Genomic DNA, 18,594 nt, shown 5'->3' on the forward strand with positions numbered 1-18,594 from the left:
CAGCTTTTTCAACACCTCTCCTAAATCATTTTGTGGCTACTTAGTATAACTCTTTTTACCGCTTGCTTCTATATGCTGCTATTTTACTATTCTGATGAGAATCCTAGTAAGAGGACAAGGACAACTAAACATGGGGGGAAAATGCAAGTTCATTTGCCATTAATCACACACTTTCCTTCTAGATAACATGCAGACGATGCAAAGGCAGTGATCCAAAACAATGCCAATAAGCACTGAACGGGATTACTAAAAGGTTTGCATGCTCCCCCCAAAGAGAGCAGTTCTGGGAATTGCAAATGAGTTTAATCTGTTTCACATCTGAATTATCCTGGGCTTAGTATCCAAATTGGTTTGCTTCTCGAGTTTTTCAGGTCAGCCTCCTGCACGCGCTCTCCCTTGTGAAGGGAGAGTAGGTCTGATGAAGAGCGGACACAGCTTGGAGCCAGTCTGCTCATAAAGCCGGGGTATATTGCACACCTACGCTCTCAACTCAAATACGATCTTTCTCCCAAATCTCCTGTCACCCCCATTTCTGCTCCCAGCAGAAGTAATTGCTTTTCCTCTGTACTCCCATTGCATATGCCAATATTATACTATATGATATAGTAACTATATCACACACACAGTAGTCTGAAGAGTTAAAAGTGCAAACCCTTCCTGGATTGACTCAGGTCAGCCATTGTTAGCTGTATGACCTTGGAAAGGTCATTTAATCTCTTTGTCCCAGTTCCATCACTTGTAAAATGGGATGTTAATAATACCTATCTCATATGATTCTTTCATGGATTAAACAACTTAATACACATAGGGAACATATAGCAGCTCCTGGTACCTAGGAATTACTATATAAATGTTAGTTATTATCATTCATTTCCTTAAAACACTCCCTATTTCACTGACCTATGAGAATCTTTTAGGCAGTGGTCAGTCCTTAATTATTTTATATTTTCCCCCATAGCGCTCTGTGAAAAAGAGAAGTTCAGTTACCGCTGGTTGGAAGAAGAGAGAGACTCACCTAATTGTCAGTGTCTGGCGATTAATGAATTGAGTGATGAGAGAGAGGACATAAAGCTTGCGGGCTAGTAGCTGATGCAGAGTGGGCATTCAGTAAATCTCTCAAGATTCCTTGTCGCTCTCATCAAGGCATCCACCTGCTTTATGGATGGATTCCGTCGTCTTCCAACTCCTTTTGTCTAGGTGGTATGCAGCTGGGGAACACTGGGTCAGAGGCTCTGGTGTTGGATCTCAGGGTCCAGGGACCAGTGTGGTCCACAGCTGTCCAAGAATCATCTTGGAGGAAACTCTGGAGGGGAACCTTGAGGGATAGACAAGTATCAGATACATAAGGAGGGGAGGGGCCTGCCATGAAGCTTTTGTCTTTTGCTTGGTGCTGTGTGGTAAAACAAGTATGAAACCCAAGGAACAAAGACCTGAGGGCACAACCTCCACCCTCATTGAAAAGGTCGTTGCATTAATTAGGCAGGAAATTGGAGGAAATTTATTCCAATGGATTCTTTAAAAATGAGAAATTAGACAATATTTTAAAATTCTGGAAGTGTGAAGCTCCAGGTTCAGAGACAAAGAGGGAATGAGAACAGTTGTCCCTCAGTATCTCTGGGGGATTGGTTCCAGGACCCCCATGGATACCCAGATCCTCACACACTCAAGTCCTGTATATAGAATGGTGTAGTATTTATATATAACCTACTCACATACTCCCGTGTACTTTATCTTATTTTTCAATTGAGGTATAGGTGATTTATAATATATTCGTTTCAGGTATACAAAATAGTGATTCAAAACTTTTATAGACTATACTCCATTTATAGTTATTATAAAGTATTGGCTATATTCCCTGTACTGTATAATATATCCTTGTAGTTTACTTATTTTATACATAGTATTTTGTACCTCTTAGTCCTCTACCCCTATATTCCCCCTCCCCCTTCCCTCTCACCACTGGTAACCACTAGTTTGTTCTCTCCATCTATGAGTCTGTTTCTTTTTTGTTATATTCACTAGTTTGTTTCATTTTATAGATTCCATATATAAGTGATATCATACAATATTTGTCTTTGACTTATTTCACTAAGCACAGTACTACCCAGGTCCATCCATATAATTGCAAATGTCAAAATTTTATTCTATTTTTAAGACTGAATAATATTCCATTGCATATATATACCACATTTTCTTCACTCATTTGTTGGTGGACATTTAGGGTGCTTCCATAATTTGGCAATTGTAGATAATGCTGCTATGAACATTGGGATGCATGTATCTTTTCAAATTAGTGTTTTTGCTTTTTCTGGATTTATACCCAGGAATGGAATTGCTGGGTCATATGGTAGTTCTATTTTTAGTTTTTAAAGAAACCTCCATATAGTTTTCCATAGTGTCTACACCAATTTATATTTCCACCACTTGTACAGATGTTCCTTTTTCTCCACATCCTCGCCAGTATTTGTTAGTTGTGGGCTTTTTGATGATAGCCATTCTGACAGGTGTAAGGTTATAGCTCATTGTGGTCTTGATTTGCATTTCTCTGATAATTAGCAATGTTGAACATCTTTTCATGTGACTGTTGGCCATCTGTATGTCTTCTTTGGAAAAATGGTCTTCTGGCCATTTATTAATCAGGTTGTTTTTGATACTGAGTTCTATAAGCTATTTATATATTTTGGATATTAACCCCTTGTTGGTCATATCATTTGCAGATATTTTCTCCCATTCAGTTGTGCAAAGGCTTTTAAGGTTAATTATTAACTTTTTCTTTGTACCTTTGCCTTAGGAGACAAATCCAAAAAAAATATCGCTACAATTTATGTCAGAGTGTTCTGCCTATATTTTCTTCTAGGAGTTTTATGGCTTCCAGTCTTAAATTCAGGTCTTTAATCCATTGGGGTTTCTTTTTGTTTATGGTGTTAGAGAATGTTCTAATTTCATTCTTTTTACATGTAGCTGTCCAGTTTTCCCAGCACCACTTATTGAAAATGCTGTCTTTTCTTCATTGTATATTCTTGTCTCTTTTGTCCTGGGTTCATTGACCATAAGTAAGTGGGTTTATTTCTGGGCTCTCTATTCTGTTCCATTGATCTATGTGTCTGTTTTTGTGCCAGTACCATACTGTTTTGATTACCATAGCTTTGTAGTATAGTCTGAAGTCAGGGAGTGTGATACTTCCAGCTCAGCTCTGTTCTTCTTCCTCAAGATTGTTTTGGTTAGTCAAGGTCTTTTGTGTTTTCAAAGAAATTTTTAAAATTGTTTGCTCTAGGTTTGTGAAAAATGCATTGGCATTTTTATGGGGATTTCATTGACTCTATAGATTGCATTGGGTAGTATGGTTATTTTAACAATATTAATTCTTCCAATCCATGAACACAGCATATCTTTCCATCTGTTTAGGTGGTCTTCAATTTCTTTCATCAGTGTCTTACAGTTTTCCAAGTACAGGTATTTTACCTCCTTAGGTAGGTTTATTCCTAGGTATTTTATTCTTTTTGATGCAATGGTAAATGGGATTATTTCCTTAATTTCTCTTTCCAATAGTTCATTAGTGTATAGAAATGCAACAGATTTCTGTATATTCATTTTGTATCCTGCAACTTTACCAAATTCATTGATGAGCTCCAGTAGTTTGTTGGGGGTGTCTTTAGGATTTTCTATGTATAGTATCATGTTATCTGCAAACAATGACAGTTTTACTTCTTTTCCAATTTGGGTTCCATTTTTTTTTCTTTTTGTTGTCTGATTGCTGGGGCTAGAACTTCCAATACTATGTCGAGTGAAAGTGGCAAGAATGGGCACCCTTGTCTTGTTCCTGATCTTAGAGAAAATGCTTTCAGCTTTTCACCATTGGGTATTATGTTACCTATAGGCTTATCATATATACCCTTTATTATGTTGAGGTATGTTCCCTCTATACACACTTTCTGAAGAGTTTCTATCATAAATTGATGTTGAATTTTGTCAAAAGCTTTTTCTGCATCAATTGAGATGATCATATGGGGTTTTTTTTATTGTTAATGTGGTGTATCACATTGATTGACTTGCAGATATTGAACCATCCTTGCATCTCTGGGATAAATCCCACTTGATCGTGGTGTATGATCCTTTTAATGTATTACTGGATTTGGTTTGCTAATGTTTTGTTGAGGATTTTTGCATCTATTCATCATTGATATTGGCCTGTAATTTTCTTCTTTTGTGGTATCTTTATCTGGTTTTGGTATCGGTGATGCTTGCCTTGTAGAATGAGTTCAGTAGCATTCCTTTCTCTGCAACTTTTTTGGAATAATTTGAGAAGGATAACTCTTAACTTTTCTCTAAATGTTTGGTAAAATTCACCATGAATCCATCTGATCATTGACTTTGTTAGGAGTTTTTTTGTTATTGTTGTTGTAGTTGTTGTTGTTGTTGTTACTGATTCAATTTCATTACTGGTAATTGGTCTCTTCATATTTTCTATTCTTCCTGGCTCAATTTTGGGAGATTGTACATTTCTAGGGATTTGTCCATTTCTTCTAGGTTGTCCATTTTATTGGTGTGTAGTTGTTCACAGTAATCTCTTGTGATCTTTTGTATTTCTGTGTTGTCATTTGTAACTTCTTTTTTAATTTCTAATTTTATTGACTTTGCCTCTCTCTCTTTTTTTCTTGATGAGCCTGCCTAAAGGTTTATCAGTTTTATTTATCTTTTCAAATAACCAGCTCTTCATTTCATTGAGTTTTTAATTTTTTTCTCTATTTTATTTATTTTTGCTCTGATCTTTATGATTTCTTCCTTTCTACTAATTTTGGGTTTCGTTTGTTCTTCTTTTGCTAGTTCCGTTAGGTGTAAGGTAGATCGTTTATCTGAGATTTTTCTTGTTTCCTGAGGTGAAATTTCATCAACAAAAACATCCTTCTTAGAACTGCTTTGGCTGCCTCCCATTGATTTTGGATAATTGCGGTTTTGTTTTCACTTGTCTCTAGGTATTTTTGATTACCTCTGATTTTTTTCAGTGATCTATTGGTTATTTAGTAGCTTATTGTCTACCTCCACGTGTTTGTGTTTTTTGCAGTGTTTTTTCTTGTAGTCAATGTCTAGTCTTGTTGTGTTGTGGTTGGAAAAAATGCTTGATATTATTTCAGTTTTCTTAAATTTATCCAGGCTTGTTTTGTGACCTAGCATGTTATCTATCCTGGAGAATGTTCCAGGCGCACTTGAAAAGAATGTGTGTTCTGCTGCTTTCAGATGGAATGCTCTATAAATATCGTTCATCTGTTCTAATGTGCCATTTAAGGCCAGTGTTTCCTCATTGATTTTCTGCCTGAATGATCTGTTGATTGATGTAAGTGGTGTGTTAAAGACCCTTAGTATTACTATGTTACTGTCAGTTTCTACCTTTCTGTTTCTTAATATTTGCTTTATGTATTCAGATGGTCCTATGTTGGGTGCATATATATATTTACAATTGTTACATCTTCCTCTTGGATTGATCCCTTGATTATTATGTATGTACTTTTTATCTCTTGTAACAGTCTGTTTTAAAGTCTATTTTGTCTTATATAAGTATTGCTACCCTAGCTTTCTTTTGCTTTTCATTTGCATGGGATACCTTTTTCCATCACCTCACTTTCAGTCTGTGTGTGTCTTTAGATCGGAAGTGAGTCTCTTGTAGGCAGGATATATACAGGTCTTGGTTTTGAATCCATTCAGCCACTATAGAGTGGCTTTTGATTGGAGCATTTTGTCCATTTATTTTTAAAGTAATTTTGATATGTATGTAATTATTGCCATTTAAAAAAATGTTAAGCTTGTTTTTGTAGTTATTTTTGTTCCTTTTTCTTCAAATCAAATTCCTTCTGATTTGATGACTGTCTTGTATTAGGTTTGGATTTCTTTTTCTTTTTTGTATGTGTATCTATTATAGATTTTTGGTTTGTGGTTACCATGTGGTCTTGATATAGCAATCTTCATATATACGTGGTTATTTTAAATTGCTGATCTCTTAATTTCAACTGCATTTTAACAAGCCTGCATTTTTACTCTCCTCCCCTCACGATTACTGTTTTGACATCATATTTTGCCCCTATTTGTTTTGTGTATCCCTTAACTGCTTATTCTGGATATAGTTGATTTTGCTACTTTTATCTTTTAACTTTCCTACTAGCTTTGTACATGATTGATTTACTACCTTTACTGTATATTTGCCTTTACCAATGAGCTTTTTCCTTTCATAATTTTCATGTTTCTAGTTTGACCTTTTCTTTTTCACTTAGAGAAGTCCCTTTAACATTTCCTGTAAAGCTGATTTGATAATGCTGAACTCTTTTAGCTTTTTCTTGTCTGTAAAACTTTAGAACTCTCCATCAAACCTGAATGAGAAACTTTCCAGGTAGTGTATTCTTGGCTGTAGGTTTTTCCCTTTCATCACTTTAAATATATTGTTCCACTCCCTTCTGGCCTGCAGAGTTTCTGCTGAAAAGTCTGCTGATAGCCTTACATACCCTTGTATGTATCTTGTTGTTTTTCCCTTACTGCTTTAAATATTCTCTCTTTATCTTTAATTTTTGCCATTTTAATTACAATGTGTCTTGGTATGTTCCTCTTTGGGTTGATTCTATTTAGGATTCTCTGTGCTTCCTGGACTTGGATGGCTGTTTCCTTTCCCAGGTTAGGGAAATTTTCAGCTATTAATTCTTCAAATATGTTCTTTGCCCCTTTCTCTCTCTCCTTTCCTTCTGGGACCCCTATAATGTGAATGTTAGTATGCTTGATGTTGTCTCCAAAGTCTTTTATACTGTCCTCCTTTCTCTTTATTCTTTTTTCTTTTCTTCTGTTCAGCTTCAGTGATTTTCACTACTCTGTCTTTAAGCTTGCTGATCCATTCCTCCGTATCATTTAGTGTACTGTTGATTTCTTCTAGTGCACTTTGCATTTTAGTTATTGTATTCTTCATCTCTGGTTGTTCTTTATATTTTCTATATCTTTATTAAAAACTTCTAACTTCTCACTCTGTTCATCTGTTCTTCTTCTGAGTTCTCTGATCATCTTTATGATCATTATCTTGAAATCTTTCTCAAGTAGATTGCCTATCTCCACTTCACTTAGTTCTGGGTTATATCTTGTTCCTTCGTTTGGAATATGTTCATCTGTTGCCTCATTTTGCCTAACTTGCTGGGGTTTTTTGTTTTGTTTGTTTGTTTCGGTTTTTTTTTTATGTATCTGGTATCTGATAGGTTGGTTACATTTCCTGACCATGGAGAAGCAGCCTTTTTTTAGGAGATGTCCTATGTGTCCCAGCAGTGCACTCGTCTCTTGTCACCAGAGCTATATGCTCTAGGGCAGGGGTCTCTAACCCCCGGGCCGTGGACCGGTACCGGTCCGCAGCCTGTTAGGAACCGGGCCGCACAGCAGGAGATGAGCCATGGGCGAGGGAGCGAATCTTCATCTGCTGTTCCCCATCGCTCCCCATCGCTGGCATTACCACCTAAACTATTGCTCATGCTACCACCAGAACCATCTCCCCCATCACCTGCATTACGCCCGAACCATCTCCACCACCGGTCCATGGAGAAATGGTCTTCCATGAAACCGGTCCCGGGTGCCAAAAACCCCTAGACCACTGCTCTAGGGGTTCCCCTTATGAGGGCTGTTTGGGTCTTTCTGTTGTGGTGGGGTGACTACGTGGGTGGTCTGGTAGGTGTGGCTGGTACTTGTTCTGGTTAGTTGCCGGGTCCTGCCTTGTACTGAGGCTGCTGGTTGGGGGGACTGGGTCACAAGGTGGTTGGCGGCAGAACCCCTGGGGGCCCTGGGGCTAGTTCTGGCTTTCTGGTGGGTGGAGTTAGTGTCCAGGAGACCTGTTGGCTGAAGCCAGCTCCTGGGTCTATTGCTAGCTTACTGGCGAGCAGCACTGGGTCCTGGGACCTGGCTGCAGGGCCCTGGTGCTCCTGGGCCTATTGCTAGCTTACTGGTGAGCAGAGCTGGGTCCTGGGACCCGGCTGCAGGGCCCTGGTGTTCCTGGGTCTATTGCTAGCTTACTGGCGAGCAGCAGTGGGTCCTGGGACCTGGCTGCAGGGCCCTGGTGCTCCTGGGCCTATTGCTAGCTTACTGGTTAGCAGAGCCGGGTCCTGGGACCCGGCTGCAGGGCCTTGGTCTTCCTGGGTCTATTGCTAGCTTACTGGTGAGCAGAGCTGGGTCCTGGGACCCGGCTGCAGGGCCCTGGTGCTCCTGGGCCTATTGCTAGCTTACTGGTTAGCAGAGCCGGGTCCTGGGACCTGGCTGCAGGGCCCTGGTGCTCCTGGGCCTATTGCTAGCTTACTGGTGAGCAGAGCTGGGTCCTGGGACCCGGCTGCAGGGCCTTGGTCTTCCTGGGTCTATTGCTAGCTTACTGGTGAGCAGAGCTGGGTCCTGGGACCCGGCTGCAGGGCCTTGGTCTTCCTGGGTCTATTGCTAGCTTACTGGTTAGCAGGGCTGAGTCCTGGGACCTGGCTGCAGGGCCCTGGTGTTCTGGTCTTCTTCATCAATGGTTGTTCTGCAAATAGTTGTAATTTTGGGGTGCCTGTGAGAGGAAGTGAGCTTAGGGTCTTCCTACTTCTCCGTCTTCCTCACAGCCCCTCCCATGCACTTTAAATCCTCTCTAGATTATTTTACAGTACCCAGTACAGTGTAAACGCTTTGTAAATAGTTTCCCCAGCAGGGTGAATTCGAGTTTTGCTTTCTGGAACTTTCTGGAGTTCGGGGGAATATATCACCTCTGTTGTTGGTTGAATCTGTGTAACGAAACCTCTGTACTGTACTTCTGAAAACCCAGGTGGCCACCAGGAGTTTGGTGAGACAAGACTCCTCATGCGGGGACCCTTTTGCTCCAGGCTGTGGCCACCACACTGGACGTCAGGGCTTCTGGCTGAACGGTCGGGGCCTCCCCTGAGCGCACCATAACCGGGACCTTGTGGTCTGAGCAGGCGGACCCTCTTGCAGAGCCTCAGCAGCACGGCCTTGGGATGGCGAACCCCTGTCCTCCAGCAGCTGGAGGACGGACTCCCATGTCCTAATTCCCGGCCGGCGGCGCTGAGAGCCAGGCCGTGTGGCTGCAGCGGGCCTACTGGCCCGGGCTCGGTTCACGCCGCGTGCTCCGGCTGCCCCCACACCACAGATAGGTTTTGCTCCGAGTATGTTCCCCCTTAATTTTTTTTTTTTTTTTTTTTTTTTTTTTTTTTAAAGCTGCGTTTTATAGCTACTTTATTTATTTATTTATTTATTTATTTAGTTTTGGCTGTGTTGGGTCTTCGGTTCGTGCGAGGGCTTTCTCCAGTTGCGGCAAGCGGGGGCCACTCTTCATCGCGGTGCGGGGACCGCTCTTCATCGCGGTGCGCGGGCCTTTCACTATCGCGGCCCCTCCCGTTGCGGGGCACAGGCTCCAGACGCGCAGGCTCAGTAGTTGTGGCTCACGGGCCCAGCCACTCCGTGGCATGTGGGATCTTCCCAGACCAGGGCTCGAACCCGTGTCCCCTGCATTAGCAGGCAGATTCTCAACCACTGCGCCACCAGGGAAGCCCCCCCCTTAATTTTTAAATGTAAATGTATTTCAAGGGAAATTAAATCCATGGGTTTTTAGTTCATTTACCCTTAAATCATTAAAATGCTGTTTAAGAACATTAGGCATCCAAGGAGCTTTGCGAGCCGTTCTCATAAGCACTTGAAAGACTCTTTTCTCTGCTTAGCAACAGTTTCATCTGCAGCAAATGGATGCCTGCACATGGGGTTCCTTAGGATGTGAGTCTGGCTTGGAATTCTGGATCAACATTTTATGTAAGGGTAGGGACCCTACAGCCAGTGAAGTATACACGCCTCTCAGTACAGGGGGATATAAACATAACTGCACTCCTTCTACCAACTGGGAGTCGAGGAAAGGGTCTTTCATTTACCCCTGAAATCTTGAGCCACTGAATGTCCCTCACCCCTGTAGCACTGCAAGGGAGCAATTGTCCCCTTATTCAAACGAAGCTTAGAGAAATGGGTCCTGTAACCCGAGATCTCAGCTGGTGGCCCTGAGTCGACCGTTCCACCTGTGAGGTTCTTTCTCATTCTGCTCATCTTGGGCATTTTCCCTGGATGAGAGCTCCAGCTGGCTTTTTAAAGCACTTACAAATAATGGAACTTTACCAAATAATGGATTCAATATTTATTCATTCATTTGAGAAATATTTGTCACAGGCCTCGGTTCCAGACACTAAGTGAATACTTAGCATAATCCTCAAGATAGGCATTAAGATTTTCGTTCCATAAATGGGGAAGGGGCATGGGGCTCGGGAAGACAGGCAGAAGGTTTAGTTACTTGTCTAACCTGGAAACCCTCTGTCACTGTGCCAGTGCCTCCCAGGCAAGGGGCTGCCTGTATTACCGCACTGCAGCCGCTGATCTGGATGACTTCTTTTTAGTAGCAACTTGGCTAACGCAGGGCATGTTGGCTCATGGGTTAGCGGCTTGAAGCCCTGCCCTTTATGGAACCGGCACAATGGCTGCTGTGTTGAGTAGAGATGTTGGTATAAAACATGCAATCGTAGAAGGGGGGAAACCTTATTCGGTTCACTAACAGAAGAGAATTTATCCATATTCCACAGACATTAAGTTGAAAGCCATACGATAGGTTTTTAATGCAAGTCTGGCTGGAATGGCTGTGGTAGCAAAAGCAGAATGAAATTTGGGATCGGGCATGGTGCCTACTCATTTGAACTGGAGCTGTTACTTTTCTGCTAATATAAGTATAACAGAGTTAAAGGATTCAGGGGCACTTCCCTGGACCACTGAGGATGAAAATCGGGTGGGAAATGAAATCCAGTCTTTCCTTCCACACCTGTGCGGAAATGTTTGGAGGAGGAGCCACTAGAGGGCGCCGTCCGGGCAGCCGGAGAGATGGAGGGAAGGGACCCTGCGCTGAGATCCGCAGGAAGAAGCTCATCCACCAGATACGATGCAATGGTCGGTCTGTAACCTGCAAACAAACCATTACTCCTTAATCATGCCGGCCTTGTTAACTTTCCGTGACGTGCCCTTAGCGCTGGTAGGATGGACCTTTTGCTTCCTTAGTGGGACTGTAGGGAGAGGATTTTCATTCCTGAACACTGTGTCACATTCCGTCAGCAGGTGCCCTGGGATCAGTAGCCTTCAGGCTTATTGCATTTTCTGTCTACCCAAATTTTACCTTATAGTGGTCACACTACGGGCTTAACCTTGGCCTTAACAGTGGTTCCAGAATGTCCTATAAACCGGTCTTCCAGGAACATGTGCTGAGTACCTTCTGACATTTGTACTGTGTTGTCAAAGGAGACCCCAAATTAAAGATAGCCTGGCTTTTGGCCAGCTTGCTCTAAAGTAACAAGAATAGCAAGACACATAAAAGAAACACGCGAAGAAGTAGCGTAGAAATAAATACAATGAGTATTACTCCGTGGGTATCATCTCACACATTGGAGAGCAGTTTTCAAAGAGTTTTCACAGACGTATCTCATGTTATCAGTTTATCTTCCTCACAACTTCGTGATTTGGGAGGGCCTTTATCAACATACCTATTTTCTAAAACTGTAAACAGAGGCTCAAGGTGGTACAGCCGAGATCACAAGGCTAGTTATTAACAGGGTCGGGACTCAAACTTGGCTTTCTTTTTTTTTTCAGTCGAAAACGCTTTCACGACTGGGAGATGCTTCTTGGTTTTTAGTATACATATCAGTGAAACAGATTAATTCCTGATTTTCCACAAAGAAACAAGGGCATGTGCATTAAGCGAATTAAGTCCCTGGCAGAACAGAGAAGGTAGCCAGCCTCTGGGATATCTTTCCAGCTGACCTGACCACTGACCCTTTCCTTATACCCTTTTGGCTGTAGCTGTAAAGGTTCTGCATGTGGATACTGTCAGGACGAGAGTCGCAGCTATCATTTACCATCAGATCGGGCTTGGTATAGCTGGTTTGAGGGTTCCTACATAAGCCAGCAGTGGCACAATCCCCAGACCCATGGCCTCTCTGGCTGCTGAATTTCCGTTAGGCTCATGTACCTGGCCAGGCGGTGTCCAGGGCAGGCCCCAGATGTGCACAGCCGGTTAGCCTGTGTCACCCAGGGGCCAGGCGGTGTCCAGGGCAGGCCCCAGGTCTGCACAGCCGGGCAGGCCCCAGGTCTGCACAGCCAGTCAGCCTGTGTCACCCAGAGCTCCACACGCCCCCTGCGCTCTCTTCCTGTGCTTCATCCGACGTCTCCAGACCTCTTCCAGGAACGAATGCGGTCTCTGCTTCTCGTGGCCTCAGCACATCCTGCCAAGATGGGGCTAGGTCCTGGCTAGGCTTGAAGGGTCCTAGACCAAGTCTGGGAGGGTCCATGGAGACACAGCACCAGGTCAGGAAAACGTAGGGCTGGGAATCGGGGGAGAAGTTCAGGAGGAAATGCATAAGGTGGACCGCCCGTCAGGCAGGTGGGCCTCGGGGACCGGCAGGGGACAGACACCGTGAGAGGAGGCGTCCATTCTCAGCAGCCTTGTGCTGATGGGCGGCGATTCGTCCATGCTTGGGGCAGGAATTGGGGCCAGATGTGAGTGCCTGGTTTACAGTAAGTGCTTGGTTATTGTGTATTGTTTCTTCTCCTCCTCCCAAGGGCACCAAGGCTGGGGAGTGTCTGCTCGCAGTGGGCCGACCCCCTCTGCTCCTTTTCCCAGATTGGCTGGGCAGGATCAGTTCCGTTTGTCATAAATCCGGAGATCTGGGGATAAGACGTGAGGTGTGGCTGCACGTTTCATTGTAGAGTTTCCTAGAAGTTCTCTGGTGAGGGTACTTGTGAATTCCCGAAGAAAATAAAACATAATAGAACACATCCTCCCTCCTGCTGGGTTTGTTTGATAAAGATAAAATGTCAGCAAACCCATGTCCTCCAGCCTTCACTCGGCCAAGATGGGCTTATGATAGCGGTCCTTTCTCCATAGTTTGTGGCCCCTGCCTTTGATTCTCTATTCCCAAGACCAGGCTGAAACCACAGGGCACCGAGAAGAAGGCCAGGTCGCAAGTGTTTCACAGAAACAAAAACCCTCTGATGATAATCCGGCTGGCGTGGGCACTGTGGCTGGAGTGGTCATGGTGGGGACACAGTCTTGAGCTTGTTTTGTGACTGGGCTGGAGGACAGTGCTTTTGTGAGAGATCCCACAACAGTGGGGACGTTTCTTATCCCAAAAGTGACAAAGCACTGACTAGTATTGGAGGAGATTGCAGCAGTGTTTGCAGACATTTGCCTGCCTTCTCTGTGGGAGGATGGATTGTTGCTTCTCTGTAGAACTTGCTTTAGCCAAGGTCGTATGGGCAGAAACAATGGTGTCAATTCCAAGGAGAAATCTTAATTCACCAGGCCTCTCCTCTCCCTGGAATGGGAGACAGGCACTAGACCAGCGAGGGGCTGCCTTACCAGTCTTGGTGCAGACTGAGGGCCAAGTGTGCTCAAGAGTTGGGGTCATCTGTTATCGCAGCTACACTTCTCCCATCCTGACTGCCTTGAACCCCAGAGATCTCTGACCACAGGAGCCAGCAACGTGCAGAGCGCTTGCCAAAACATAGAGAATGGGCCAGTTGTGTTTTCAAGTGACTAGATGGGTGAAGACTTTTAGAAATATCCCCCGTGGCCTCGGTCTCACCCACGATCAGGCAGATACCTTAATTCGCCTTCGGTCAGCTTGGGAGTGTTTTCAGAAGACAGGAGGCAAAGGCAAGCAGGGCTTGCTGGGTCACTTCAGGACCTAGGCAGTAAGACCACTATTTTTAACAAGTCTGTGGTGAATGGCATGGGGCAGTCGGTGTCGATCATGGGTGGCATCGTTCCTGGTGCAAATCAGGTGGGCAGCCTTCCTGGCTCTCACGGGCCCTGGGAGAGACCTGCTCTCCAGATGGAGTGAGCAGCACACCTGCCTGTGCTGGGTTCTTGGGGACTTTCCTCCCTTTCTAATCAGGGACTTTCACACCTCTTGGAGCTTGCTTTTCAGAAATGAATCTGAGACACTTAGGAATATGGTATTTGTATTCTTGACACCTTCCTTATAATTGTCGTTTGCTGATGAGGTTGGTTTTGGTTTCGGTTTTCTCATCTAAGCCTCTCATTTATATTTTGTTCTGAAACACAAACAGCTTTAGGTACCAGGGAAGGCCTTCATTTCAAGAGAAATTGAAACGTGAGAAGACTTGTCCCACCTTTTCAAACTAAGCGTGCAGGACACAAGGCTCTGATACTCCAGGCCCCGTTGGCAAATCCCAAACCAGACCCAGCATCCTGCCCCTGCTTGGAAAGGCTGGTCTCCACCTTTATCTTTCTCCCGAGTTCCAAATGCACATTTAAGACAAAGCGGAAGTGTTTGTTTCTCCTCTCCTCTATTATCTTTCTGTTTCCTGGGGCTCTGCACTCCCTGCTGGCCCTCACTGGAGACCTGAATACGGATCCTGGATGTGCAGCCTCCTGCAGGACCAGTGCCCGTGGGCTGGCAGAATGATGTGGCTTTGGACATGTGCTTTGCTCTTTTCTCAGTTTCTTGGATCAGTGCAGAGGAGGCACACCGGGTCTCAGGTTTTTGGAAAATAAAATTAAATTAGCGAGCTAGGTGGACACACCAAAATTGCACAATTTAGGTCCCATTTTCCTTGGGTTGTTTAGACAGATTAGTGCAATCTGAGTTAGCAGTTTGATCCAAAGGGGGAGTTGATTACTGGCTCTGAAATGAGCTTCCTTCATCCCCTGCGTGAGCTGGTTGAGACGCTGCGTCTAGCAGCAGCCAGGAAAGGCCTGCCAACCAGGGAGGGAGGAGAGATGGGGGAGGCGGGAAGAGGGGCCTCGAGAAAAAGTGGGAAGGTCGGGAGTTGCTAAGGACTGCCCTGCCAGGCCTGCTGCTGATTTACCAGGTGATGAACGTCAGCTCCATGAGGCAGGCCTGGAGATGAAAAGGGAGCCTAAAGTGCATATAAAGCATTCTCCCTTTGCTTAGAAACGGACAGCTGATGATGTTTCTCCAGGAGCCTGTGGAAGGGCTGGGCCGGCCACAGTCCCCTGGTCCCCATGGCCTGTGAGATGCTTCCTACACACCCGACAAGGCAAAAGTTTCTTCTGCAGCTTTTAATCCGTAAGGTTGTGTGCCAGTTTTCCACAGTGATGACAGGCTGCCGGTGGTGTCTGCGGCATGCCGCGCACGCCCCAGCTTTCTTGTCCTTCAGCAAGAGCTATTTTGCTCATCAGCTTCAGTACGAGGGAAGAATTGCCGGCTCCTGTGAAGATCTTGCCATTGGGTGACCTGATAAGCAGAATGCAAATGTGCACGTGTAGCCGGAGACCGGCATCTGAAACCTCCACACGGCTGTGGGAGTGCATTTTCTAAGTGGTTTCACAGACAGAGATGCAGGGGTGAAGAGGGAACAGGCTAGAGGTGAGAGCTGCTGAGGGGGATGGAGAGACATGGAGTTTCCCGATTTCTTGGTCTGGGCTCCAGGGTGATATAAATTGCTTGATGTCTGGGTCAGATCTTTTGGGCAAAATATTCATAACAAAAAAAACAAAACTCATTCTAGTTTTGGTTTTGTTTTGTGTGTGTGTGTCTTTTAAATTAGATATTAGATTTTTTTTTTTTTTTTTGCTTTGGGAATTAAAATAGCCATTTACCCAAGGAATACTATTTGGAAGACATCTTTTAAAATAAACATTGAATTTCTTCATAATTCTTTATAGGTAGTTTTGTGGTACACTATTACATATTGTTTTCATTTTGTAAACAATTCAGCAAACTTTTTATTAGCTCCTATGATGTGGCAGACATGCTACTAAGGGATACAGAAACAGGGCTCTTGCTCCCAAGGACCTCTCAGCCTAGTGGGACAGTCAGATGAGCAGACAGGGGTCTCTGAATGCACATGGCAAGTGCTCTCCTAGAGGTAGTTTCTGGGAATTATAGGGACGTGGAGAAGGAGCTCCAAAGGAGCTATCCCTTCCCGCAGACATTGATGGGAGAGCTGATCTGTGCAGGCTGCAAAGGGGGTTCCTGGAGGCATATATGCCTTCAGGTTGCTGCTAGGATCTTGAGACGGCTAGAGCAAAGGGTCCAGGTAAGAGGGGGAGCAAAGAGATGAGGATGGACATTAGTTGGGATATTATAAACGTGGAGTCCTGTCTACCATGCTAAGGAATTAGGATTTTATCCTCAAAAACAAAGGGAGACAGAAAAATATTTAAGCAGCAGAGTGAAATGATCAGATATGCATTTTGTAAAGATGCTTTGATAGCCAAGAAAATGGACTGGCAAGAAATGAATACTGGTGGCACAGTGTGTTAGTAGCCATTCTGATAAATTAAATAAGAAGTGATGAGGGGGGACTTCCCTGGCAGTCCAGTGGTTAAGACTCTGTGCTACCACGCAGGGGGTGCAGGTTGGATCCCTGGTCAGGGAGCTAAGATCCCACATGCCGCATGGTGCAGCTGAATTTAAGGAAAAAATAGAAAAGAAAAGAAAAAAAAAAAAAAGAAATGATGAGGGCCTGACCTTAAGACCATGGGATCATAGAAAAGGGAGGTTTGAGAGAATCTCAACAAGTAGAAAGGTCAGGATCTGTTAATACCTGAGACGGGAGATGGGAGGGAGGGAGGGAGATGTAGGCAGAGGTGGTCCCCAGGATTCTGGTTCTAGAAGCTGGGTGGATGAAGAGCCATGTTCAAAATGGGGACTGGGGTGAGAGGAACAAGCTGAGAGCAGACTCTGGGGGAAGATATAGGTTTAAATTTGGATCTGTGGTGATGTCTAGTAGGCAGCTGAATAGATCTGAGTTCAGAGAAGAATTCCGGCCCAGATATAGATGTAGAGATTATACATAGTAGACTGGTCAGTGCAGTTGGTGACAAGGGTGTGGAGCAGATAATGAACAGTCATGTGTGACGTGAGCAGAGTTGAGGGCAGGGCAGGGCGTGCTGGGGACCACACACACACACGCAAGAAACCATACAAGTCCAGGGAGACGAAAGGAAGGATGTGGCCAAAGAACTGGGAGACATTTTAGGAGATGGTTTCATGGAAACCAAAGTAGGAAAGGGTTTCAAGGACAGAGGGGTCAAAATGATCACTAAGAAGAAGACAGGTCGTAAAAATTTATCTTTTAAACTTTACACACCAGAGGTCCTTGAAGGTTAACGTTGTGTAGGAATGGAATCTGAATGGCAGTGGGATGGAGTGAAGGGTGAGGGAGGGAAGAAGAGATAGCACTGAATGTAGAAACTGCGAAATGTGTCTGTCCAGGGACGGAGGAAGGGTGATGCATTTGAGACGATAAAACAAAGGAAAACACAGAAGGAGACAGAGTCCTGCCTCTCAGCCTCTTGGTCTTTACTCAAAGTAAAAATTTCCTCATTCTTATCCAATCCTCTACTCTGTCTTTAAGAGGCCTTCCCAGTAGTAAAAGAGGCAAATTTCCCCTCAAGGCCACATTCACAACAGGCCTTTTTTAAAATAGAAACCCTTAACAACCTATGCTAAGCAAATAGTGGGATAAACAGAGTAAGATCTGATCTCATCTTGTATCAATTTTCTGGAAAGACACAAGAAACGGTGCTGGTGCAAAGTTCTCTGAGATGAGAAAAATCACGATTCAAGGCAATGCAATGCCTGTGTCATCTACTCCCAGAAACCTAGGTTCTTTCTTTTGCAAAATTCAGCATTTTACTATCTTTCTGGCTATTCTTCCTTCCTCAGACTTCACATTTACCTTCTCTTCCTTCTTTTCTGTCATCGCCCATCTCTCAAACTGGATTCATCCTCAGTTCTCCACTGTGAATTCTTCATTCTGCTCCGTACATTTTCAATAGTACTTTTTTTCTCTGATGTGTTGGAGTAGCTTCCCTGACAAGTGGTTTTTCTCTTTAATTTTCAGGCAGCCTTTTAAGATCTTTTAATGCTGATAATTAGCAACAACAGTAGGTGAAAGACACCTTTTCCCCAATGGATGAAATTTCCTAAATATTTGGACATGAAAAATTAAATCTAAATTCTATGTGGGAGAATAGTCATAATTGCATAATCTGTTATAAAAATAAAAGTATACTCTGGTTTCTCTTCAGATCGTATAAATCTTTCGCTATTTACTAAAAATTTCCGTGGAGAGGAACAATTCTGAGTCTTTACCCAATTTTTTGAGGCCTTGCTCTTGTGAGGCAAATTAAAAAAAAAAAAATTAGAAGTTCCCAGTGACATGAGGAAGCAGAGAAGGGCTAAAGCCACTAAAACACACAATTTTATAAAATTTAGAGAAAAAATTCATGATTAGGAGACATTTATCAGACCACTTACTTTGTCACATTTTTTTGGCAGATCAACCTGCTCATGGTAACATCTTTAGACAAATAAAAATGAACTGCATGGGGCATGAACACACTTGTGAAGATGGTGACAACGACACCCATCTCCTTTCTGGTCTCAGTCTACTCAGCCTCTTCTCCTGTGGAGAAGGACCTGTCGGATGGGGACCTGAAATGTTGCTAGGGTGGAGCGCGGACCTTGGATCCGAGCTCTCTGGATGAGATACTTCTAGCCATCCTCTCGGCAGGGCAACCATGGTGAC

The 18,594-nt window shown here is 43.9% G+C and overlaps 1 non-coding gene across 1 annotated transcript; it reads left to right on the forward strand.

Moving 5' to 3' along the window:
* The first annotated feature begins 18,074 nt into the window (after positions 1-18,074).
* On the forward strand, positions 18,075-18,190 carry LOC132371177 (U5 spliceosomal RNA). The gene has a single exon (XR_009504798.1). It is a non-coding gene; the product is annotated as a U5 spliceosomal RNA (small nuclear RNA).
* Positions 18,191-18,594: the final 404 nt, after the last annotated feature.

Source organism: Balaenoptera ricei, chromosome 8, assembly GCF_028023285.1.
Source record: "Balaenoptera ricei isolate mBalRic1 chromosome 8, mBalRic1.hap2, whole genome shotgun sequence".
Classification (NCBI taxonomy): domain Eukaryota; kingdom Metazoa; phylum Chordata; class Mammalia; order Artiodactyla; family Balaenopteridae; genus Balaenoptera; species Balaenoptera ricei.